Source organism: Rhyacophila brunnea, unplaced genomic scaffold, assembly GCF_057557595.1.
Source record: "Rhyacophila brunnea isolate RB1 unplaced genomic scaffold, BYU_Rbru_1.0 scaffold_12, whole genome shotgun sequence".
Classification (NCBI taxonomy): domain Eukaryota; kingdom Metazoa; phylum Arthropoda; class Insecta; order Trichoptera; family Rhyacophilidae; genus Rhyacophila; species Rhyacophila brunnea.
In genome coordinates this window covers 30,728,898-30,755,561 of record NW_028232774.1, presented here as the reverse complement: position 1 = coordinate 30,755,561, position 26,664 = coordinate 30,728,898, and the positions used below count along the sequence as shown (strand labels likewise).

At 33.0% G+C, this 26,664-nt stretch overlaps 1 protein-coding gene across 1 annotated transcript in view; it reads right to left on the bottom strand.

Annotated features, from left to right (window-relative positions):
- LOC147078053 (uncharacterized) overlaps positions 1-11,249 on the bottom strand; it is a 135,319-nt gene extending 124,070 nt beyond the window's left edge. The window contains exon 1 of the mRNA XM_085961168.1: positions 10,587-11,249. The gene's annotated coding sequence lies outside the window, so the exon portion shown is untranslated. The remainder of the gene's footprint in view (positions 1-10,586) is intronic.
- Between the last annotated feature and the right edge of the window lie 15,415 nt (positions 11,250-26,664).

Sequence of the window (26,664 nt, the reverse complement as noted above, 5' to 3'; positions counted from 1 at the left end):
CTCTCGGGTACAGATTTTATTTATTATAGTTAACAATTTAATTTATATTCAGTATGAAATATTCACTATTCATACCATGAAGGCGCATTCAGATCAGTTTTGTAAGATACTGCGCATTCTGCAACTCATTGTGGAATAAATACACTTTACCTAGTTTATTTATTTATTTAAAAAAAAAAAAAAACATTGTGGACATTAAAACACATTACACAATTACACAAATTTTAATTCAAGATGTTCACAACATGAGATTTATATTATAACAAAAATATTACCATCACAAGCGAGAACAAGAGAATAACATATCATAATAATAAACATAACTACAATTATTTTATACAGAAAAATAAAATTTCGAATAAAAAATACATAGCATGTCACCGAAAATGTCTACGTCTTTGGGGAGCACATTGACTAGTCTTGCGCCTCTCGCTAATGGTGCCTGATAGGCTTGACACGAGGAAACGGTTCCGGTCCAGAATAAATCATGGCTGCGACCACGTAGGTAATTGACAGGCGCATGGTAATTCAGATTTACTAGGATACCAGGATTAGAAACCATCCCTCGCAATAACAGGCAAAAGTGTTTCAAGAGCAGAAGAGATCTACGAGATTCAAGAGAGTGAAAAGTAAGCAAGCCTTGTAGAAAGCCAGTCGGAAAATAATCATTTGAAGAATTATCTAAAGGAAAAACATTTTGAAATAAAATAAAATAGCAGATTTATTTTCTCAGCAAACCATAATTATCATAAGCAGGTTGATTGGAAAATCACCTTCCTCTAATTCGACAATTTTATTGGAATTTTTAGCATATTATGCATTTGGATGCCAAAAATTTGCGGACCAACATAGACTTCCGATTGAGAAACACTGATCTAGATTCTAGACTATTCAGTATTCAAACTGCATTTAATTTGATATCAATGTTTGCAAATGTGGACGTGCATTGTGTTGGGAGAGATCTACACAGACATTTGTATGGGTACCTACTTAATTTGTTCACGGACAGATGTACCTACTTTGATCTTAACTATGCATTTACCATAAAAACACATAAATTCTGCAAATACAAATACGGTTTCATCCGCTAAGAAGATCATTACCAACTGCCAATTAGATTGTTTTTAGATCGTGAAAGCCTGCTTAATATTATATTTAGTAAGCAGTACCATATTTTAGCTCCATCAAAAAAAGAAGAAAATTAATATTTATTTATATTTTATGATATCTACTTATATTGATTTTAATGTGGTATCAATCCAGGACGTTTCTTGTGATGGATCTGCATGAAACAACACTTCAACTTAACTACGTTGATCAACTATGTTATTAATGCCTACCTATAAAACGTGTTAAATGAAATGAAATTGAAATATAATGTATTGTTAGCAATCGAAGGTCAACAGTCTAAAACACTGCCTAATCTAACTAAACTATTGTAATTTAAATAATAAAGTCCAGCAGTTTTAGTATGTGTATATATTTGCAACAACGGACCAGAGGTCATTGTCACGAAAAATGTTTGGTCCCACTTTTTAGTTTACCAACAACTAGCTAGATAGAACACTGTTAGACTATAAAAGTCGATCCTTCGTTCGATTAAATCGAAGACTATAATCTCGAGTGTAAGTTTGGACGTTCGAAAACTGGTTTTGAAAATTTTTGGCGCGCAGACGCTACCATGACATCATGGCATAAGCGCGGGAACTCGACGGCTTTCGACTGCGCGTGCGCGAGTTCAAACACTTTTGGCACATCATTAATATTCCAAATTTGAAGTCCTGTATTATGATAATTTGTGTATAGTATGTTGTGTTATTTCAGGATTGTATGCTGGGAGATGTTCGACGTAGACGATTGGTCAATAATTATTGTCTTATCAGCAGTCTATTATTTAAAGGAAAATAAATACTTACATTTATTATATCTTATGGGCCGTATGTATGAGATTCCGAAATTCTTTATAAGCTATTTAACCGATTTTCCACCATATAGCGTATAGCACTGTTTGTGACGTAAGCAATCTGTCACCACACGTCATTCAAAATGGCTGCTTTATATGTAATTTTCAAATGTAATTTTAATAATGCGTTCATCACAACAAGCGTTTGCTTGAGGCCCTCGTTCATTTTGTAGACTCTGTAAAACATTTGTGAACTTTAAAAACAGTTCCTACTCGTGCTGTTTATTCATTTCATTTATTCATCTAATCTTATTCCGTTTTGACATTTTATAATAGAAGTGATTGAAGTGAAGTTAGTCATAATATAACTGTATGTATTGCCACCAAATGGAAATGTTTACTGGGAATACTATATCCTTTCGTACAGTAGAATTACAAAATAAATGTGTTAAAATAACTGATAAATTATTTAAAGTTCATAATAATTATTAAATTATAATTATTAAATTTATACGGTACCGTTCGCACATTTTCAGACACATTTACAATTTCAAAATTTTAAATTAATGATCGGGGAATGAAATTTTAAAAGTTTGTCATTATATGGACGCCATGACACATTATGACGTCACAACGTGACGTCGCTAACCAACGGATTACATTTGCACTCATGCATACAAATGAGCAGTATTTAGCCTATAAAGTGTTTGGGAATCTCATGCATACGACCCTAAGATTGTAATGCTAGTACATAATAAATGTAGTTAGGTAAGTACACATATATCATTATATTATCACGGTTATACAGAGCTTAAAGATAGTTTCTAAGGATTCAGCCTAGTTAAGTAGATATAACATTTGTAAATATTTATTATTTAACATAGGTACGGTAGCACGAGGGGTTTTGGTAAGCCAAACTGCAAGAATCTCGCGAGTTTTAGAACTTTAATAATTGTTAATATCGCAGGTGACATAATAATAATATATAGACACCTATATTTAAATCGATACAGAATACGTCAGGGGGTGTAATTAAGATGATTAAACCTGACCCTGTTGGGTGCTCAATAAACTATTTATAATATAAATTGGTTTACGGTCAACTTCGAAAAGTATTTCGCCTGCGGCGCCACACTGCTTCCCGAGTCATGGAAATTTTTGAATCTCATTTATAATGCAATATTCTATATTTCATAATATTGTAAACGATAAGAATAAATCAAAAACGTTCTTGAATTTGTTTCTTTTGAGGTAGTAGAAGTAGGTAATTTAAAATCTACTTGAATAAACAGCTGTTATCTTACTTATTAGTAAACTGATTATCACAAAGAAAGCACTAATCAATAAAAAGCAAAACCAAAAATATCTGAAATATGTCGGTAGGTACCCACCATTATGATCAACGAACTGTTTTATTAAATTTAATCAACCGTGTCTTGACCATGCCAAAAAGGTTTTTGATCTTTCAAGTTCACGGCAAATTTTCGCACAGTTCAGCGTTCCAGCTCAATTTGAAATAAGTATGTCGAGAACCGAGAAAAATGATTTACCATATTCCCCAGTCGATTAGTATTACAAATTTTCTGGTTATTGTATTGCTAATAGATTCTGTATTTAGTTAAAATGAACAATGTATAATAATATGAAAATAATAATTCTCTGTCTGCCTAGGAACTTGACTTACGGATTTGAATAAGGCTTTCAATTGAAAAAAAATGTAAGTATGTACCTACACGAATTTTGCCAAATTAAATCTAAGTTTTAACAAGAAGAAAAAAACGATGTCTTATATAATATAATGATTTTATACATTATCGGATTATACACTTTATATCAGGGGAGGGCAAACTTTTTCGATGGAGGGCCAAAGTCAAGAATTCAAAATGAGCGGCGGGCCGCAAGTAAAATACCATTTTTAGATATACACTATTAATTATCACGAAAAATAAACATTACAAAAAAAATAATGAGAAGAATGAAAGTGTTGTACAATTTTTCAAATTCAGGTGTTAATTTTGTGGTTGATATTTTCAAAACTGCTTGTAAATGGGCATCGGAGATATTTGATCATAAAGAATTTTTATTGAGGTTCATGATCAAAAATGTTTGTTCTATATAGGTTGATCCAAAAACAACGAACATTTTTCTTGCATAATCTTTAAGTTGTTCGAATTTGTCTTTATCTTCGCGACGATGCAATTCTCTTAAATCAGTGTCACACTGCAGACCAATAATCTCAAGTTGTAGCTCTGTCAGTACACTATCAATATCTATTGAAAATGGATCGCGTACTGTTGCTAAACTTGTCTCAATTTTTCGGAAGCCACCAAATCTTTGTAAAAAATCGTCATTCAGAGCTTTAATAATTTTACTATATTCTTCAAATTTATATTCTGGTATATTCAGCAACTTCAAAGTTGGAAAGTGGTCCACGTTCTTATTCGATATATTTGTCGAAGGAACAACTTGAGTTTTAATTGAAATCCATTCAAACTCTTCACCATATCGTGGGCATATATTTTTTTTCCTTGCAACGCAGAGTTAAACGTATTTAAATGTGTCACGTCATTTAAATGTGGCGGGCCGCAAAAAAATACCCGGCGGGCCACATGCGGCCCGCGGGCCGCAGTTTGCCCTCCCCTGCTTTATATAATAATGTGAACTCTGATGCACGATCACAACAGTTCGTCTACTTTACTTCAGTGGCTGTTTTATTTAAGATATAAGTAAATTTAAACGGAAAATTAAATTAAATCAGATAACTCTATAACTGAAGATCTAACGGGAAATCCGTTGGATGCAGGTTAGAGTCCAACTCGGTAAAAAAAACATCCAATAATTAGGACTCGTAGGTATATAGTATGTATATACATAATAACGAATGCTATTTTATGAATTTTTGATCAATTAGCTCAGGGGTAGTCAACCTTTTTATACCTACCGCCCACTTTTGTATCTCTGTTAGTAGTAAAATTTTCTAATCGCCCACCGGTTCCACAGAAATGGTGATTTATACAGTAGGGAAGTAACTTTTCTCTATAAAATTTATAAAGCAGAGTTACAGCAAGATAAAGCATATAATAATAATAAAAGGCTCTTTTGTTTGCAGTCGCACTATTGCTCCTTTTAGTTTCACTTACTTAATGTGATTTAAACTTATGCGAAATAAATACCTACTTAGTATATTTTCAGAAATTTAAATTGTCACGGGGAATTTTATGAAAACATAATGAAAATGTTTTTAAAACCCCTACCTCCCACCATGAAAACTAGAACGCCCGTTAGTGGGCGGTAGGGTCCAGGTTGACAGCCCCTGAATTAGCCATTGGATGAAAAGGGTTTTAAAATTGATGTCTAATGCCGGCGCTCCATTGGCACGCAAGTCAGAGGATTTACAGTCTTAGGAATTTTTTTTCGCGTGTAGCATCCCAGATCTGCTGACTTTTTAATCCGTAGACCAGGTTCGATGGATTTCAAACATGTTTGATATTTTACTCTCCGAGTTGCCAGACTTCGTCCGTCGATAACTATGCAAAATCGATTTTACATTAATACGCAATCATTCGGACCGAAAAAAAATCTGTAATTGTTTTAAAAAATTTCATTGATTAATATGTTAACATTAACACATGTGTAAACATTAGAAAAATAGAGATATACCAATTATTTTCTATTTGTATTTATGAAATTCATAAAAGAAAACGTAAAACTTGTGTTGTTTTCACTGCTATATTATTTTATGCAAGTCTACATAATATAAATAACACAATAGACAAATCGGACGATTTATTGTCCTCGGACTTTTGGCTCGCCAATGGAGCGCTGGCATTAGACTGCTTACGGTGTGTGTATTAAAATGGCAGTTATTGTTTTTTAAAGTATCCCATATTTAATTATTAAGTGGAAGACTCGATCTTTTCTAAGATTCTGGATTTATAAACGTAAAGTCATTAAGTTTGTATACTTTATTTAAGGGTAAAGTATATTTACTTATTGCATGTATGCTCCAATCTATTATTAGAACTAGATACCCAAAAAAACTTGGATAAATAGTAGGATAACCGTTACCAGAACGAAAAATCCGTTCTTCCATTTTCGTATTTCATACCTTTAAGTCGCTTTTTTCATATCTACAGAATTTTCCGCTAAGGTGCGTTTGGAATCGTCTTATAAATTGGATTTCAACAATCGAGAGAGGAAACCTTTTGATGCAAAGAAAGATGGGAGTTTACTGTAGTGTGCACCTGTATCTACCTACCTAGTTAACTTTCTTTTGGAGTCGTAATGGACAAAATACAAGACAGTATTAGAAATCCCTGGTTGTCCATAGAAAAACATTATTTTTCAGTCTTCGGAATTCAAATTACAAGATTCGGAACGTCGTAGGTACAATAAAATTTTCATAAAGAGTTATCTATCACATTTTTTACGAATCGGTACTAACTAGGGATTCCGATCCCGGGATCCCGAGCTATTTTCGATACCTATGAATCCCGGGATTGATAAACATAATCCCGAAACTTTCGGGATTGATTTCTTTATCAATTTTTATGGAATAAAAAATATAAATAGAAAAAAAATAATAAATATAACAGAAAAAATACTTTTAATAACAAATAACTACATTAGAAATAAACTGAGTTTTAATGAAGTTTGCTTTATACCCATGTGCAAGTTGCCGATTCATTTTATTTTTTCACATAAATTAATAAAAATGAGAAAGATTGGAAAAAACAATGTTTAGCATTATTAATTCTACCATGATCTCATACGTTTTACGGCAGTTTCATATTTGGCTGACTAATTAGATTTATGAAGCGGAAAGGCCATAAGTACACCATGATTTGCTTTACAAATTTCAAATTTAAACATTCATTAAGTACGAGAAACAGCAATCTCATATTAAATTCACATTCTTATTTATATTACAATATTATTTACTCCATTAAACTTATGTATTTCCAAGATTGAACGTGTACAATATTAACAATAAATGTATTAAACAGTATAAATTATACTAGATTTATTTTTGACCGATTTTATACATGTTATTTGTAAATATAAAAATTTTATATGCCAATCCCAGGATTGTCAAATTGTAATCCCGAAATCCCGGGATCAGAATTTTGGCTCGGGATTGGATTCCCTAGTACCTACCTACTAACTGATCCAATTTGTATTATTTTTTATATGGCAGAAACCTTGCTACATTGAATTAGGAACCCCTATAATAATAATTAGGAACGGTGAGCTTACGGCTATACTTCAGCTGGGGCACGGTCTAAAACGATCGTGACTACGCAACGCGAAGATTGTGCAAATGACGCGTGCAGAACAAAACATAATTTGTCATAAAAATTCAACATGCGTCCATTTAATGTTATGTTTATTGTTATATTAGTAATAATAATAATATATTCATTGACATATTTTCTTTTTTAAGTAAATGGATAACGTTTTTTAGTCATGTTTACACGATTTAAGAATTAATTTCCCGACGCCATCACAAAACAAATTGACGTGTTCACAGCTCTATTTTCGCTCTCTGATTGCCAGCCAGTCTGAAATTTCGTCGCACCTTTATTTGAAAATTATTTGCCGTTTTACTGAAGTATGCTCTTAAAAATAAGTACTTAACCATATAAGAAAATAAATAATGAAGCTTTTGAAGATTTTGTACTAACCTTATACGCCGTTTACATGTGTATGGATTTACTGCTGACAGTACGTTTTATCGCGGCCATAACAAGAAAATGCACGTGTAAACATTTATTATCATGTAAGTTGCAAGTTTGCATTCATGAATCAAAAACGTTCGGAAGCTTCTGAATTTTCACGTGAGAGTTGGTTCGTTTGATACCTGCGCCTGCGCGGTAGAACGACAGTGGCGGGCCTGTCGGTAAAAAAAATGAACTGCACCGCGCAACGACTCATTTTGAGGTTAATCTATTTTCACTACCTGTCAAATAGTACTATACAATGACAACATCGCGTCTCGCTTTCTCTTGAAGAATGAGATTGGCGAGAAAGTCAGCACTTTTACGTGTAAACAGTTATTATTGCGATAGTTTAAAATACAGACTATTGCTGCAAGTAAATCAATGCACGTGTACAGGCGATATTATATAATAACAATAAATCCGCAAATTTTTATACAGTCGATTTGGAAATGGGTACATCTCTATTTGATGAAAATACATTGTGCCACAGATTATGGCATTTTTGATAAATTTGGAATTGAATAACAATGTCAAAATCTTGTATTATGATAATTATTATTAAACACATTTTGTCCAATAAATTATAATCAATGGCGATGACGTGTTTGTAAATGTAATTTATTCCGCGATAGAAATCGTTGCAAAGCTTAGCATTTATTGAAAAAATATTTCTTTTAACTTTATTATAATAAATATTTTGTATGTTTTGATATTTGAAATTTTTTGGGAGTCTGAATAGTACGAGTATCTTTAACAATGAAGTCTTCAATCAATACGTGCCACCTGTACTAACAAATGTAAACGAAACATGGACCCATAATGTACCTAAGTGAAATTTAAAAAAAATATGAGTATCGAACGCGACTTGGATAGGTGCGTGTTGGGCGTAACGTGGAAAAATCTCAAAACATGGCATTGGATAAGGAGGCAGACAAGAGTACGGGATGTAATGGATATCGCTAAATATAATATGAAATGGCAATGGGCTATAGAACCGCTGGAAAAATGCCGTCATACACTACAGTGGTACCCAAGGACATTCTAAAACCTGTTGGATAGACGAAATCATAAAGTTATTTGGATGTAGGACCGATAATAGTAGAAGGAGCTAAGGTAGGCCGTTATCTAGCAATATATCGAGCCCATTTGATGATGATTAGTTTTCTTTAATCAGTACATTTTAATTTTCAAAAGTTTTCAAATAGTTTCTAAGGTGCAAGCCAGTTAGTATTGATTCTGTTTTATCGAATATGTTCAACGTAGTGGCATGATTAAAAAAAAACCTGTTTTGCTGTATGTTACCTTTACTATTTGTATGCTCATTCTATTACAATGTGCAATAAACAGAAAACTTTTTGGTAGATAGTACATTCGCTTTCGTTACGACATAACTAGTGTATATACCTAATATGTTGTTATTCATTAGGTAAGTGAGTATATACAATTATTGAATATGCAGAGCTCGAAATGGTTGGAGCTCAGCACAGGTTCATGTAATCTCCGAGCTGTCATACCGGAAAGACATGGCCGTATAGCATTGAGATCATAAAATAACGCGTTGTTTGTTGAACATTGCAGATAGTAGTGTTCCAATTTTATTATATTCAATAGAAAAATATTTTGATATTGATTGGTACAAAAATCTGACATTAACGCTGTTATTATCAGGTATTTTATAGGTACGACTTAATACTTATGAGCCTACCAGAATTTTATATAAATTATACGATATGATTGTATTTCTAATTGAATTACCTACCTATTTACTTCTGTCTTTCCCTTGTATTCCGGTAGTTTTTTAATAGGTACGTATTTTGTAAGTGTTTTATTTAGACATGCTTTTGATCTCAATACTATATGTCCATCTCTTTCTGATACAATATCTCACGGCAGTAACGTCCCCTGTACAGGGCTCGAAATGGACCGGAACGCACCGGAGCGCCTTTCCGGTTCATAAAATCCACAAAATTATCGCTCCGTCTCGTGGAAATATTAATTTGATCGTCTGAGCTAGATATTTCATATAATAAAAAACAATAACACACTTATTTTTATAAATCACAGTTGATATTTTCGTAAAATTGTCGAGCGCTCCGGTTCGTAAAATTTTCCATTTCGAGCGCTGCCCCTGGGGGTAGACAGATTGAGTGTCGCTTGGGGGCGGCAGTCACTCGAAGGGCGGATAATCGAGAAGAATCGTTAGGTATATTTAGAAATAGCTACCTAAACTTAGTAATAACGGAAATATAAGATATTAGATATTTTACTCATGAAAGGATGATGAAAATACTGTATAAAAAATGAGGCGGCATTTTGTCTAGGGATGTCACTGCCTCACGGTGAACTTACACACATACGAATATCTGAACAGGGTTATTAATAATGGTACACAGATGAATAACTTAGGTAATTGATCATATTTAGAGTACGGCCCTGATGTTTGTCAACTGTTTTATCGCGATCTTACATTACCGTCCCATGCTTACCATCTCAGCTTGGATACATAATAAAATGACAGATTACCTAAACTGAATTAAATAATTGGACAAGTTGGCACGTATTAAATTAAATTTCTTTAGGAGGAACTATTGCTATAAATCGAATAATATTGCGGAGAACGCATTGGACAAAAAGCGTACCTACGATTGATTAATTTGGATTCACCAGTTGGCGTTTTTTTTCTTCGATAGTTAATCGCATCGTAAAACCGGCGGCGTTATGATCACGAGATAAATGATTCGGAATTCAATGCACGGGTCCAAAAAATACTTACATATTTCGCTTCTTTTACTTCTAAGAAACCGGTTCGTTGCCGTGTCGTGTACACACCGAGTTCAGCGGTGCATAATAAAATATCTCCATGTACAGTTACGATGTCTTTGTTGACTTATTTCTATGGGAACGCATCATGGATTTTATATCATGTACCTAATTGTAATTAGAATAATAATAATCCAACCTACCAGTCCGATGCATCAGCCATTTTTTATTCCCCCTGTTCCAATTGGATTCAGTTTTCAAATTTTTCAAAAATCCAATTGGATCTTCTAATTCAATTTTGAATCTGGAACCGGCCGATCGTCTCGTCACAGAGCACACACAAAATAACTTGAGCGTAAAAATATATTAACGTTGTTATCTCTTTCACTGCACTGAACTTGCGTATAAATCAGACAGAGACACACCTGTTCGCGACACGCCGCATTGTCAACGAACAAGGTAAATATACAACTAATAGCGAATCCACAAAAAGGCACACCTATGGGAAAAATTATTAAACACTCCGCGTTCGAAATTCAAAAAATGACGGGAAACAAAATCACATCGACCCGGTTAGATTCGAATTAGTTTTCTTTTTAATTTATTTAAACGGGTCATCAACGCATTTTTTTTTTAAATTTGGGCGAAGTTTATCTAATTTGCACTGTTTTATTATTTATTTTTGCGTGTTATATTATTGTAGGTAAATAAAACAAAATAATATGTGTAAAAATGTTCCAAATAAGTCTGAATATTTTTTATTCACTTTTTACTACACTAAACATCGTAAACATGGAATGATTATCGAATTAACTTTTCACGACCGGCCGCTTGCTACCATTCGGATTGCTTGTTGTTAGCGAACTAAAATCAACGTGTTCGAGTCGAGCGGTAGACTTCCGCTAGTACCGGCTGTGACCGGTAGAGCGCTTCGGCTACGTTCTTTGTTTTGAATTACAGTTATATACTTCGGCTATTACTTAATCCAGTTGGAAACATCTAAATTCTCGCGGAAAAAGCACTATTGATTAAAAATAATAGCAACATTTTCTATTCTATTCGAATGCATTATAACCGCAAGATTTCAAAACGTTTTAACAGGTAATAATAAACGCAGCAGGTATACCTATTCCATATAATACTTTCATGAGAATCACAGGAAATCGCTTTTATTTTAACGAAAAATGTACCTATCTATAGGCATAATATATGGCAATATGCTAGCCATACTGTAAGCAGGGTGGCTGCCGCACAGGTGCCAACCTAAAATTGCCGCCTTCCAAATATAAAAATATTTAAAAAAAATGTAAATGTTATAGGTATAAGAAATAAAAATAATTTAATTCTCATGAAAATATTTATACTATAAAAAACAAAGTTGTCATAATATTATGTCATTGATTAAACTAATGTATTAAAATAATGCCGATTCAAACACTATAATTTAACGATTTGGTTAATTTCCTGGCTATAAACGAATAATTTTTTTGAAGAAAATTTGGTACAAGTCATTTATTGGAAGCCAGGCGGGAACATCTGTAATTATTATTTTCATGGCCGATGTTGGCAAAATCTGTGAATTCGAGAACGATAACCTAACCTAACAAATAATCCGTTATATTGGCTATTATCAAAATTTGTTTGCCGCTAGCTTCCACAAAACAGACAAGAACCGAAAAATTTTATTTACTTACCTATTTTATGATATTACTATAATATTGAGCCGTTATTGAGACTTCGAGAGAATGCTTCTCAATACTTTACAGAATACAACACCTACAAAAAATTCATTAGTCATAGATCGGTGGATATCTTAAACTCATAAAATATAATGTTTATAATTCTTCGATTCGTCGTCCTTTAATAAGTGTCACCCTCAAATTGTATGCAACACAATAAGTTCTTCAGATATTTGAATGTGAGATTCAGCTCACGTGATTGATAATATGTTTAGTATATTTCACCGCCCCCCAAATTCTGCTGAGCGCACCCCAACACCCCCACTTAGCGCGTCTCTGGCTGTAAGAAATAATGGCCAAGGAACGTATAATTTACATAATGATGAAATCGGTAGTTACCTACAACAGGCCTGCAGTGAAGGTAATTAATCAATGTCGTGAAGGCATGCATGGACGCAGGATCTCCAATCTACGTCCTCACATGCCGACTTGTTAATCTACTTCAAAGGAAGCGGTAACATTTTCCAATCAGGTACGACATTTTAATAAGCAAGTACCTTCACTAATTTTATATTAGGTATATAATATTTTCTTCGTCGGGACCATATGACTGAGTATCATGACCCAGATGATTTGACTGCATGACAAACTTCTCCACAGCTTTGTTCCACTCTTATCGGCTCTCAGTGGCACGCAGGGCTTTCGTCAATGTGAAATCTGTGGTAGGTACTTTTGATTTGGTTTGTCCATCTAGCTAGACTCTAGATCAGGGGTTCTTAATCTTTTTGCGGCAGCAGGCGCATTTGATATTTGGGATAATAGTGGCGGGCGCACATCGGATTTCTAAAAAACAAAATTTAAGTATTATGTGCTACATTTATTAAGTATATCGGTAGATTATACATTTATTTACTTTTTTTCATCACTGATACACCATCGTTGCATATTAAGCAAACACATTTGTCCTTAGTTTGGATAAAAAAATAGTCTTCTTCCCAATCGCTGTTAAATTGATACGTTCGTTGTTTTTTTACTCGGATTCTGATTTTGGGGTAAAATATTTTCAATAAAAAAATAACCTCAGTGACAACACGTAATGTAACGGGGTTGCCAGCAGGAAAAATACGTACCTAAACAATTGCAGACTTGTTAGAATCACAGAATACACACTCCCAGGTGAAGGTGAATGGCCAACTGACGGAGGGCTTTGAAGTATCTCGGGGTCCTAAGCAAGAAGACGGATTGGCTCCAATGCTGTTTAACTTAGCCCTCGAATCCGCTATCAGAAAGTCTCAAGTGAACAGGAGCGGCACTATATTAAGCAGACCGAGCCAACTGGTTAGCTACGCAGACGACCTCAACATGATGGGCAAATCCATACAGATTGTGAAGAAAGAATTTGACCACCTCCAAAGGGCTGCACTAGAGATTGGCTTAAGAGTAAATGAAAACAAAACTAAAATCATGGTACAAAGCCGACAAAATCAGAGTTGGCTGGGCCAAAGTTCCAATTTTGGAAACCATCAATTTGAGGTTGTCAACCGGTTCACATACCTGGGTTCCAATATTACAAAAGAGAACGAGGAACTGGAAGAAATAAAAGCCCGTATAACCGCTGCAAATAAATCGCTGCTGCTTCTCATTGCTGCCAATATTCAAATCCAGAAATGTCCACAGAAAAACTAAGACTCGGCTCTATAAAACCGTCATACGCACAGTCGTTGCATACGGGTGCGAATCATGGACGCCAAATGTGAAAGCAGCTGAAATGGTGGATTGCTTTGAGAGAAAGATCCTGAGGCGGATATACGGACCCATGAATGATGGCGGGGACTGGAGAGTGGAGAATTAGGTACAACATGGAACTATACCGCTTATACCAAGATTCAAAACTTTCCACCTTCATAAAACTCCAGAGGCTGAACTGGGCAGACCATGTCCAGCGCATGCTGAGTATGACATGTCCGTCGCCATCACAAACCAAATTGACGTATTCACACCTCGACGTTCGCTCTCCGATTGCCAGCTAGTCCAAAATTTCGTCGCACCTATAGTTGAAAATTATTTGCCGTTTCACTCAAGTACCGTCTTAATACTTTGCCGGGGGCGCACGAAAATGGCTCCGCGGGAACGCGGTTAAGAACCCCTGCTCTAGATTTTAGAGGGAGGTTTTCCTCACCATTTTCGACCTTAGACCCGACCCAATATCCCGATTGTTTCTAGCTCGTCCTATTTTCTGTGGGCTATTTGACCAAAAAAATCCGGTGAAGGTTAACTGAGGAGAGTCAATCTCGAATATGGATTTCACTGATTATGGAGACGGTGATACGTTTTACTATCCACGAGATTCGCAGCACACACCTCTAGAACCACATTTCAAAAGCGTCTAGTCTCTGTCTTCTTCTTCCTTTACCGCCCAAGTCTCAGAGGCATATAATACATATTATACAAATTAGGAAGATAAGATACATTATTTACTAGACGAATTTTAGTCGTTTTGGTAATATTTTTGATTTTCTAAATTATTGGTTGTAATTTCCTTGTACGAGTAGCATCACTTATTGCCATTGCTATTCTGCTTCTGATGTCAGACACAAAGCCACCTTATATAATATCGACTGTAGAAAGGAAAAAGGACGTAATCCACACAAATCAAATTTTACATCAGGCATACAAACGTTTTTGTTATGGTTTTTGGTCAAAGGTAAAATACAAAATAGACATAACCATGAATCTGATATGAATTATTGAGTTAATTAAAGAAAGTTGTTTTTCCCACTACACTTACTTTTTAAAAATAAATACCTATATTATATATTAAAATTAGATAATACATCGGCACTTGCAGCTTATATCCTTTGGAATCAATGTGTATATTTATAGTCATGTACAACGTTATTATCCCATTAATAAAACCTATTTTGAAAAAATTTACGGTTACATCCTTTTTCCTTTCTACGCTCGATATAAATGGGTGTGTCAATAAAGACTGACGGTTTTATATTCGCCGCCATTTTTCATTAGTATCACTTTGTCATTTGAAATTTGACACAGGTACCTACATAATTTAGAAATATGTAAAATTATTCATCGAACCTTATACAGCGGGTAAAAAATCGGAAAAAATATCAAAATAATGATTTATCTACAATAATTGTGCAGTGAAAATTATGTGATATTTTTGGATGATATCAAGTGCCATCAATCAAACAAAACGGTTACTGGATTAAAGGATTTCCGGTTTTGAAAATCATCAAGTGGTTTAGAAACCAATGAAACATTATATGGCTTGGTGTGGTTTTTGGTGAGGAGGTGATGTCGCGGTGTACTTTTTTGAAATGCATTTAAAATTTCATTTATGGTTGATGGCAATGATTACCGTAACATGATTATATAGATTGGACAAAATGGATTTGGAAAATATAAGTTTTCAGCAGGATGGCTCCACGTGTCATAATGCATGCAAAACACGAGAGTTATTACCATGCTTTCTAATTTTGGCAACGTTAACTAGCCTCCTAGATCATATGATTTAAGACCGTTTGACTTCCTCTTTTGGAGTTTTTTCGAAATTAAAGTCTACGCTGATAGCCCAAAAACAATTAATTGATGATCTCAAATATAATACTCGCTGCTTTATCGACAACATTGGGCCGGAACAAAAGTCATGGAAAACATGGCCAAAAGAGGACCGAGGCGGCTATTTGAACAAAAATTTTACGTAACAGTGGTACAATAAATTTAAAAAATACACAAATATTGTTGATACTTTACTTTTTATCCAAAAAATAAAACGATAACAGATATAAAAAACGATAATAAATTCTCATATGAACAAAATTGCACAACAAAATATAATTTTTAACGCATTCGCTGCTGAGTCGACAATGAGTTTTTAATTGCCCCCTTTAAAATGCACGTTAATTACATCGATCGGCCGCCTGTTCATTACGCGCCGTGTGCGTCTTCCGCGTCCAAAGTATTAATAAGCGAAGCGAATCAAATTTGTAGGGAGAATCTTTCAAGTTGGCAATAATGTAAATCGTTAAAGGATGAGAATGCAAAATTTGAAATGAATATGATTTTCAATAAAATTATTTGGTTCCATAATCAGATTTGAAAGCAGTTATTAATTTTGTTGCAGTTTATTTGTCATTTGATTATTATATTTTTAAAGCTTATTAATCGTATAAGTATAATACATACGAGTATTTTACAACGTTTTTCTTAGCTCGTATTCTTATTTGTCCGGTGGTTGTTTGTCCAGTACAAATCTTGCAATCGATTTTTAACTAACTTCCCGACTAGCTAGACATTTGAAACTTTTAGAATATATCAGAACACGATGCCAATGCATTTTTTAAATACTTTTAGCCATCGTTAAGTAGAATTGATTTAATTTTCAGTTAATTCTGTTTTGTATGAAAAGTCATTTCGGAATAAATCCGTAAAAAGTAAAACTATTTTTGGTTGTTAAGTGGGTCCTAGCAACTAAATTATTAATATTAATATATACGTGCGTTACTATGGAAATTAATATGAAGTGTCAAAATGACATTTCAATATATTTATTCAGTATTTCTATCAAGTATAAATTTTTTTGATCGTTTAAGCTAGTCAAGTCAAGTTTATATGATTCAACAGAAAATTTAAAATGTTGTATATAAAAAGTTCTTCTTATCTTGTAATTATTAATACTGATGACTGAATTTTACACACAAATGGATTCAATAAACTATCTTGAGTTTTTCTAATTCCAAATTTGAAAATAACATGCGTAGGTAATAAATGTTTTTGATTTGGATTATATAAGTATGACGAATATTTGTTTACATACGTTAAAATTTTCATATATTGTGTGTCGTTATATTTAGGTATTATTAATTTAGAGTATCTAGTTATATAAATTAACAACCACACCTTTGGCCGGTCCCAGCCATTTATGTACCTTAATTATGTTTCTAACCAAGCCTATTAAAAAAAAACACATAGGTATTCAGAATAAAATTCAGTTTATTATAAAATAAATTTAATAAGGACAGACATAGGTAGTTAATTATCAAGCTTATATTATTTTATATCATAATAAGCATCCAGGTATTCAGGTAATATACCAATACAAAAGTTCTCTTCAATTATTGATGTTGGTTACGATTTTATGGACAATTTTTGATTAGGCCGATGTCAAGTTACAGTAGTCACTGAAACATTCCAGCTTGTAAAAATTTCATAAGCTATTTTATACAATCGTGCATTTTTTTGGATCGCTAGAGGAACGCATCGTAATGTATGCATTGCATGCGTATTGGCTGCCTCAAGCCAGTTTCAAAATGGTCGTTTTCCACGATGAAAATGCTCGCGCATGAAGGTCCACCGCCCTTGTATTTTTGCTCAACATCACGTCAGTGTTGCCTACCAAATGATTCCACGAAACATGTATAATAGTAATTTATATTATAATTATAAGTCAAATAAACTAGAAATACTATAGTTTTAACGAAAATTTGTTACATATTATATAATATTATATTGTATACATTCATCTTTGTATTATAATCGGCATAAATAAAAAGGAGGCAACACTGCTTCCTGAAAAAAAATTAAAACTACATATTTGACGTACAATAGTGTTGACAACAGTTCATGGAGTGCGTTCCACAGATTCAATTTAAATCATCGGTGTTACTAGAATTAAAAAGTTGAAACGAAATGGAAGATGACGTGAACAAAATGTAGACATAAACATGGCTCCATAGATGTATTTGATCTCACTGATAATCGAATCAACCCCGTAACCCCTGGTATAAGAAACCAGGACCCTACATAAATACATACCTATCTACTTTATCTACCTGACTATATTATTCGTAATATATTTATACATAATACTATAGCACGGTTTCCCTGAGACTTAAAAATAATATTATCTTTACTACCTGTGTTTCGATGTAGTTTTTTTAGATAGGTTTTATACTTAAAATATAAAATATCAAAAATAAAACATTAATGTTCTTCAAATTTTATTATCTCATGAATTTAAGTATGTTCTCACACAATTTCATTCTTCATAGAGTACCCCGTACCTAGTACCTAAGCATACATATATATAATAGAAAATTTCCCTTCCCCCTATTAATTATTTTACCATTGACATAGACCCATTTAAATTTATTGTGTCAAGGTTTTTTATTCACTTATAAAAGCAGGTCGGTGTATATAAATAATTAACGTATGTAAAGAGTTAATATAAAGGTAGTATAAAGTCGTTTTCCATAATGTCAGAGCTTTTCAAGCAACATTAAACTTTCAGGTTAATGACTGCAGCTTTTGAACTAACTAAGAAACAAGTTGTCCAGTTGCATATTGATTAATTTTAACTTTGATAAATAAATAACTAAGTACGAACACATAGGTCAATATTTGACCTCACTTCGGGTCAAATGCTAAATTGGCTCAAACTAATAGAGCAGAAAACCACCTTTAGATTCTTATGCTTAGTCTAGATCCAGGGCCGTAGCTAGGGGGCACAGCGGGATAATGCCCTACCCCAAATTCGAATGCAATAACTAATAACCGTAATACAGTATCTTGCCTTTTGTAATTTTAAATAGTTAAGAAAATGACATTCAAAATTAGTGCCCTACTCTAAATTTCTAAGGACCAAATTGTGGATCTAACTATATTATATTATTTATATCATTGTCTGCAAAAATTTGACCTAATACAAAAGCTCGTCAAAGTCGACCTATGAATGTAAGGGTAGATTTATTTATTTATTATGATTTATTATGTTTTCCCTTCGCGACAGAATACAAAAAAAGCACGGCCATCTTTAAAAAGATCTTAATTTATTATATTTGTACAAATGTGATATATATGTACAAATAATGTTGAGTTGAACAGTTTTTACACAATGTCCATTTGTATACGAACATAGTATATGTATTATAGTCTGGACTATGCGTAAAAATTTTGAAGGCTGCAGCCTGCAATGGGTATATCTATGTAGTTATTTATATTGTAGTGAAGAGTGATTTTTGGGAGAATTTAGGCATTAAAAAAAGAGTGCACACTACATTTATCAGTCATGCTTACGGGACTTAAGAAGATAATAATAATAATATCGCTATTATTAGTCAGTATAGATGGTATCCTGGATAAAAATCTTGAAATACTTAGATAAAAAATCAATTGTATTTTTTTAATTAAATGAGATAGGCACTCGTCTGAAGAGGGTTCTTCAATTCTTTCGCGAAATGCCAAGGTTGAGTGTTCCACAGCTTATAAACCACTGCTTTAGCATAATATTTTCTATCACGCAATGCTAATTTTTTCCTAGAATTTGCGTAATATACTAAAGCACTCACCTATTCTGTTAGTAACGCAGCGTATTTCGCGCCTCTGGGAAATCATCGATTGATCAAGCAATGGAAAATTTGACGCTGTAAAAAATCCTGACATAGTAAAAAATATATTCAAAGAGAAATATGTTTACTTGGCTATAAATAATACTATATTATCTGTATTACAGGCTTACATGACGTAGAATATATGACTATATTTTATAAACCTAATAATATATTTTATATTTCAGTACATCAAAAGTAAAAAGTCTGCTGTCCATTTTTTATGAAAATGAGTTATGAATGTAGTTATCACTAACTTTTCTTTGTTTATAATATATTGGTGAAAGAATAGCTGATGTTTCACAATGAAAAATGGCAAAGTTAACTCATTGTACAAAGTTGGTTATCTCCAAAGTTATTTTAGAACTCCAAAATGTGGTCAGTGGTAGAACACCTAAAAAATAATATGAAATTATAACAGAAGAATATTTTTCTGTTATTGGCAAAAATTTAATTGGACAGGTAAAACGATACATACATTTACGCGTCCGGAAATTTGTAGGTATTACAGATTATATTGAGCTGTTGTATCGGAAATATAAGGCTATACAGTATTGAGATCACGGCTAAATAAACGTTGAAAAAAAACCTAATAAAAACCAACGGAATACAGAGTAAATTGGAAATACAATCATAATATATATAGATATATATTATTACATATCAATACCATATTTCAATAGGGAAACATCGCAATAAACCTTGTTCCAAGATAATGGCGTTTGAATTTTTGCTGATAATTGTTTCCTTATTGAAATGGGATATCGATATATTATAATATTATGTTAGTCGTTTGAATATTATTATGTTTTCCTTTCGCGACAGAATAAAAAAAAACGTAGCCATCTTTAATAAGATTTTAATGTATTTATACAAAATAATTAGAAGATAAAAATAACTTTTTATATACTTACAACGTTTTAAAATTTTCTGTTGAATCATATAAACTAGCTTAAACGATCAAAAAAATTGTACATGATAGAAATAATACTAAAATGTCATTTTGACATGTCATATTGATTCCCATAATAACGCACGTATATATTAATAATTTAGTTGCTAGGACGCCAGACCCTAGCAACCAATAATGGTGTCGAAATAACTTTTCATACAAATCAGAATTAACTGAAAATGAATTCAATTCTTCTTAAAGATGGCTAAAAGTATTAAAAAATGCATTGGCATCGTGTTATGATATGTTCTAAAAGTTTCAAATGTCTAGCTAGTCGGGAAGTTAGTTAAAAATCGATTGCAAGATTTGTACCGGACAAAGAACCACAGGACAAAAAAGAATACGAGCTAAGAAAAACGTTGTAATTATTTTATTTAAAAAACTTTTTTCATTCGATTATAGAATGTAAACTTTTAACTAACTTAATCAGTGGGGCCCAGTGGCCCTTTTTTTGCTTCAATTTCAAACATTTAGAGTGTATCTCATGTTTTTTTTTTTTTAAAAAGATATAGTATTAATAGATAGACACACAATAAGTCTTAGCTAAGATATAGTATTAATAGATAGACACACAATAAGTCTTAGCTAAGATATAGTATTAATAGATAGACACACAATAAGTCTTAGCTAAGATATAGTATTAATAGATAGACACACAATAAGTCTTAGCTAAGATATAGTATTAATAGATAGACACACAATAAGTCTTAGCTAAGATATAGTATTAATAGATAGACACACAATAAGTCTTAGCTAAGATATAGTATTAATAGATAGACACACAATAAGTCTTAGCTAAGATATAGTATTAATAGATAGACACACAATAAGTCTTAGCTAAGATATAGTATTAATAGATAGACACACAATAAGTCTTAGCTAAGATATAGTATTAATAGATAGACACACAATAAGTCTTAGCTAAGATATAGTATTAATAGATAGACACACAATAAGTCTTAGCTAAGATATAGTATTAATAGATAGACACACAATAAGTCTTAGCTAAGATATAGTATTAATAGATAGACACACAATAAGTCTTAGCTAAGATATAGTATTAATAGATAGACACACAATAAGTCTTAGCTAAGATATAGTATTAATAGATAGACACACAATAAGTCTTAGCTAAGATATAGTATTAATAGATAGACACACAATAAGTCTTAGCTAAGATATAGTATTAATAGATAGACACACAATAAGTCTTAGCTAATATATCACCTATTAAATTGGACGGTGTTACACGATTAGTTAGGTTAAAAAAATATTCGTTGATAACGAAAACATTGTGTTATCAATCCAAATATTATTCCGGAAAGAATTTTCATTTTATTCCTATAACAAGAGCGTTAATGAAGCATCCTTCAAAAATACATTTCGTGATGAAATTGGAATTCAATACCTCTCTAATAAAAAAGTATTTTTCGCTTCTGCGAATATCTCCCAAATGAAACGGAAATTAAATTAACTTTAATTAGAATGTGCTTAATTACCTATATTAATTTGAGTACCAAGGTATTTTAATAAAATTCAATATTTTTAAGTGAAAAAGCACATTAAATAGTTTGGAATTTGAATTTGAATGCGTATCCTGTAAAAATGGTACCAAACGTTGGTTTTACCTATTGTAACGGCCAGATAAATTTCGTAATGCCATATTAATTATTATTATTATTTAAATATTATATTATAACATGTATAAATTTATCGTTGAGCCGAAAGACTTGTTACTAAGGTTAATAATCAAATTTTTGACAAGAAATTTCGCATTGCGGATGTATTAATAGCAAATACAACACTCGTACTCTGGCGCCTATGAGTAGCATTTTTTAAACAATGAACCACCATTGTTCAGATGAAAACCCACGTAGAATCAGAAACAATAGTATTTGACGATGAGGCTTGGTTAGCCGTTGGCGTGCGAGCGTAGAGGACCACAGAGCAGATTAATAAAAATAAATGTAAAAGCCATCGCCATGGACCAAAGTTCTGAAGCAGGGTAGTTTATGGCTTAATCGCCATAAAACCCAAGTAAAAAAACCGCGTCGACTGTTCCCAAATATTGAAAGCACGTTACATTAACGTGACAAACTGAAATGCATATTAGTAGGTATTAACTATAATTGAAAATAGCATATTTTTATTTAACACCGTCCTGTTTAAGTTTATCCTATATTTTTCCACACTCGAGATATTTAGCCTGTTATACTACATCCAGTATGCGCATGGCTACATCCAACTGTTGTTGATCGAGTGAGGTCACTCCGACTCTCAGTCGAGTGTAATACTGACGTACGTGATATTCATATAAATAAAGGGCCAGGTAAAGCGACACGCGCCTAGACCCAACCGTTGTTTATCTCATAGATTTTGGGGAAAAATCAAATCGAATTAGTCTATCATTCTGTACATATATATATTGCCCACATAGCCTACGATGGCCGCGCGGCTTAAGCGTCAGCCTATACCGTCGTGGGTACCAGGGTCGAATCCTGGGTCTGGCAAGTACACATATTGTTTTTCAATTTGTGTATGAGTCAGAGTATGGGCCTAATAGACTGAGCAAGTGGCTGACATCCATTTCTCGTAAAAGCTAAATCTGTTAATAGAAACCTCCACTACGTGGAGGCCCATAATATGATCTTATTAGGATCGGACATGGTAAAAATATATATATATATACCTACTTTTTTTACTTCCGTATTTCACTTGGAGCAAGTTTCAAGCTGTCACTAGTTAATAATAAAATTGTTGTCAAAACATTAAATCATATTATACCAAAAAAATGCAATTACTTGACTACGTTCATGTTCCATGCTTCACACATCATTGGTACGTAAAGGAAAAAGCCACGATTTTATATTTTTTTCTTCAGTGCTTAGTACCGAAAATTGTACTTTTTGTTTGAAGTAGGTAACTGACTAAATTCAGTTCTATAATCGTTAGGTTAAATCATAATGACAAAGACCACGTGACGAATGTATTAAAAATACATCAGAGGTATTTTTTCTTTTGCGGTAGAAACGGTAGCAAGACTTTGACAAAAATATTGACATAACATTTGTAAAGCAAAAAAAAACGTAAAATTGCAATATCACTAAATTTAGACATAAATTTTGTAACATCATTTTAAAATATAATTGTAGATCCATTCAATAATTCACCTGCTTTATTTAAACACGCTATCTCCAAAATTGTATATAATAAAATTGACACTAATCGAATTTCACACATAATATATATTATATATACATTATATATTATAAAAATGTTACTTATATTAATTATTCATACTTTTTATCTTGTTAGACTTTACTATAGTATAATTTATATATGGAAACTTTATAATATTCTTTGACTTTCGATCATATCCGATCCTAATAAGATCATAATATGGACCTCCACGGAATGGATGTCAGCCACTTGCTCAACCTATTAGGTCCATACTCGGACTCATGCACAGATTTAAAAACAATATGTGTACTTGTCAGACTCAGGATTCGACCCTGGGATCCACGACGATATAGTCCGACGCTTAAGGGGGGACATGCTCGTCGAAGGTCAACCTAACCGATTTTTTTTTATTTTTTTTAAACGGTACATGTTCAAACACGCGCGTCAATATCATTTTACTCCCTATTTCAATTATAGTTTATCAATTTATGGCTACGGCCGTATATTGTAGCTTAACCACTGGGGAATGCCAAAAGAAATGGCGTATTTCAAAAAAACACTACCTTATTCTTATGTTAATAATTATTATAAAGCAATCATTATTCGTAAGATCTTTATCACACTTGAATGGTCAAAAACATAGCTTATAATAAGTATCTTTAGAATCATCTTCAAATGTGTTAATCTTTCCGATTTTTTGAATAATAAAATGCCTAATTCTTGTCAAATTTGGAATCATAGAGATTATCAATATAATTTTTTATCGTGAATATTTTACCAAAATTATCTCGTAATAAATTATACTAATGGTTTTATAAATGCGTTTAAAAATTAATAAATGTAAAAAATCTTAACGCCACTGCACAGTTATGTACCTAAATATGACTATATTCTAAAACATTAGAGCGAGAGGTTTAAAAGAATACTATTTTATGTAACAAAAATACTTTATGCATTCATCAAATGTTTAAAATAACTATAAAAGATAATAAGGCTTTAAAATTTTATAAATAGATTATCTACAACGTTTAAGGAGTGTCCAGGATCATGGTTTAAAAATACAATACAAACTCAATTTTGACCTACGACGAGCACGTGGGCCGTTAAGCCATGGCCGCGCGAATATATGTGGGTATATCTTATCTCGAAAATTTCAGAATAAGGTGAATATGTTCAGAAAATTAATACTACCGTCAGAGAGCAGGTGTTTGATGGAGTGTGATTTTAAATTTGAATTGTTTGAGTTTATTTGCAATTCGAGTATAGGTATCTTCAGGCACTTATGCATGCCCACCAGGGAACTCAGAAATAGGAATAATAACTGAAGTACCTCACGGGTAAGGTGAAGCAGGCAACCGATCTCGAGTAAGGAAGAATATGGGATAAATTTAAACACGTGTCAAGAATAGTCATACGTCAAATACTGACAACTGCTCTACGTTTATGCATTGACGCTCATTTAATATTGGTGTATTACACTATTGCATGATTGCATGCCACTCACACATTCAAAACCCTGCGTCAAAAATTACTTTATTGATATATTGCCTATCGGAATTTCTCGGAATCGGAAGTTCTGTGATGCTCACATACCTATATGCCATATGATTTAATAAACAACTGACAGAATAATATATTAAATTTACTTACAAATTACTTAACATATTAAAAAACTTGTAAGGCGTTATTGAATTAGACATTCTTTGAAGAAATTTTAGTGTTAGCTAATGGATTTTTTTACATTAAAATATGTTGATAGGTAGATACCTACTGTTTATCAATTTAATTAGAATATGTTACGTATATTCGTGTATACAATATAATATTATAAGTACCAACTGAATACTTCTTACTTATCCAAAGTGAGGCGTAAATCACGTATGTACATTTTCCCATACCCAAACACTCCGCACTTTGCGTCGAGAGATAAACACCCGGTCTGCAGGTATACGTATAGCTAAAAGTGTGCTCACCTATGAATGGTTATCGAATGTGCATGGCCTAACAGCATGGCCCCCACAAGGGGGTGGCTGACAGGGCTCTAGCCTGTGGGCCCAGCCTTAATTGGGGCCCGGCGTGGCAGATCGACCAGTCAAGTGAGATAAACACACAATATAAAATTCCACTAATAGTAAAAAAAGTCACTTGCTGCGCTGTTTCACTTCAAACATACTAACATAATATAATAATATGTGACTGTGCGATGAAATTTTTGATTATTGTCGATATTCGACAAGACCATAATTATTGTACATAGCAACACAAAAGTGGGTGTATTAGAAATTAAAAAAAATGCTAAAAATACCCATAATTTTACCTCGAAAACCATTTGGAATATGCAACTGTAGATCGTCACACTGCCTTTAACCTTGGCGATAGGTATGGGAGCCCGCCAAAGTTCCTAGCCTGAGGGCAGCTTCGGGATATGGGGGCTATGCCTAACAGTCATAATAATTACGATCTTTAGTGTCCGTTTGTTTCGTCCACGCTGTTTTGTGTCGTAGACATGCAGCATCAGAATAGTAAAGCAAACATTGGATACTCCGGATAGCATCAATTTGTGAGTGCCACGGGCTTTCTATTGGTCACAGACCTTGCGTGTGGTAGGAGTCGGACCAAACCGTTCAGAAGAAATGTGTCACGGTCCTTTGTCATGAGGTCACAGTCATTTTGTGTGCGCGCTTGACGATTATAGACCCACATACTTAGTATTTAAAGGTTTTGATGGTTTCTAACGTTGTAATTTCATTAGGTACTGCCGAATGGAATACCTAATAAATTCACACTCTTCTAGGCAAATGCTTTGTTAGTATTATGTTCAGAAAATCCTCATGTTTAAATAATTTTTACGGGTCAAAGTAAATTACTTAATGTCTAGTCATCACCATCGTTTGGTATTATATTGTATAGCTTTGACCAGATATTCACAAAACACTGTCTTATTCTGTTAGATAGTGTTGCATTCTTAATGCGTGTCGCTCATTTTTGCTGCATAGTTTTCTTCGTGAAAACAGACCCAGTTGTTATCGATCAATAGTTTTCCGTGAATGAAGAAACGTTGCCA